Source organism: Sinocyclocheilus grahami, unplaced genomic scaffold, assembly GCF_001515645.1.
Source record: "Sinocyclocheilus grahami isolate Dianchi unplaced genomic scaffold, SAMN03320097.WGS_v1.1 scaffold15840.1, whole genome shotgun sequence".
NCBI lineage: Eukaryota > Metazoa > Chordata > Actinopteri > Cypriniformes > Cyprinidae > Sinocyclocheilus > Sinocyclocheilus grahami.
In genome coordinates, this window is record NW_015515903.1 from 2,072 (window position 1) to 3,483 (window position 1,412).

At 36.5% G+C, this 1,412-nt stretch overlaps 1 long non-coding RNA gene across 1 annotated transcript; it reads right to left on the minus strand.

The window, feature by feature from the left end:
• Positions 1-261: 261 nt before the first annotated feature.
• On the minus strand, positions 262-1,019 carry LOC107579254 (uncharacterized). The gene is made up of 3 exons (XR_001608451.1): positions 924-1,019; positions 642-819; positions 262-329 (listed from the first exon to the last, which is right to left on the minus strand). It is a non-coding gene; the product is annotated as an uncharacterized lncRNA (long non-coding RNA).
• Positions 1,020-1,412: the final 393 nt, after the last annotated feature.

Sequence of the window (1,412 nt, forward strand, 5' to 3'; positions counted from 1 at the left end):
CTTTTACTCAAGTATGTTTTTTAGGTACTCTTTACACCTCTGGTTTAGATACTCTTTCACCCTTCAGCCAGAGAATTTTCAGCTGCACTAAGTGCATCAGCGGAAAATATCATTGCTTTTAATGATAGCCCCACAAACTGTATGCCAGACGGCTGCATACAGCTTCTTCAGTCTCCCACTGTGGGTTGTAGTGAACAGGTAATGCATAAGCATATTTTACTCAGCAGATTGACATGTAAAAACTAATTACATTTAAATTGCTTACCTTTTCTTCCATGCTTTACCTGCACAACAATTCCTCTGTGTTCCTCCTCGTCTGCATTCCTCTTCTAACAAGAATGAGACTGGTCATGATGATGATGATGATACAAATGGATTGGATGCAAATGAACAAGTAAACTGAAAATAATTCCAAAGCCATAACAGCATGCTCACACTCATATCCTAGTGTTAGCCTGCTGTTTTTAACATGCTCTTTAATTAATTTAGAATGTTAACACCTATTCGTTATTATTAATTTAAGTAATACACAAAAATACAATTAAATAATGCAGTTCTTCATAATATGCATAAATTACTCCATTTGTACAGCAGGATGAGCCACCTGAGCAGTCTGACATTGGTGAAGTAGAGGCACTTACCTATGTTGCTGGGTGGGTGGTCCGCAAGTTGTCTGAAGACGCTGACATAAACGCTTGTGAAAAGTTGTTGGTTATGTCCAATGATACGGACCACAACTACCACCGAAACCATGAAACTGGTCACTTCATCAATGCCAAAAAATACACCAGCTCTTCAAATCTGATCAGACCTTCTGACCTAATAAAAAAAAAGATTTGGGAAGCTGTCATGGTAAAATAAAATAAAAAGTCCTTCCCAAAGTATGGGTGAAAAAAGACATCACAAAAAAATTTAAACATTACCTGAGAGGTGGTAATTTATTCAGTGATGTTGAGCACTAACATCTAAGGCACACAGAGGATATCGAGAGGATAGTCCTGAACAAATATGTGATGTGTCGGATTGGGGCTGAGCTGTCCAGACGAAACCAAGACGCGCTGGCAAAAAGGAAAAGGGGGACCAAACAACCAAATGGGAAAAATGACCTTAACAGTTGGCGAAAACTTTTGTGTTTTCTAACATGAATGTTTTATAACATTTTGTGTAATCTAACCAGTGTGATTTAGTTATTAGTGTAATTTTCCCACTACCCGGACACAGTGGTGCATTGGCTAACGTTAGTTACTTTGTATATTAAATTGTATATTTATTTGCATATTTTATTGCTTGCAAACTGTTATTTAACAACATTTATTGTAATAAAAATATTCAAAACTTTACCTCTTTGCAGCCTACTATATATGAGCCTGTTTACAAAACAAAGGAAAAACGAACAAACAAACAAGCAAATA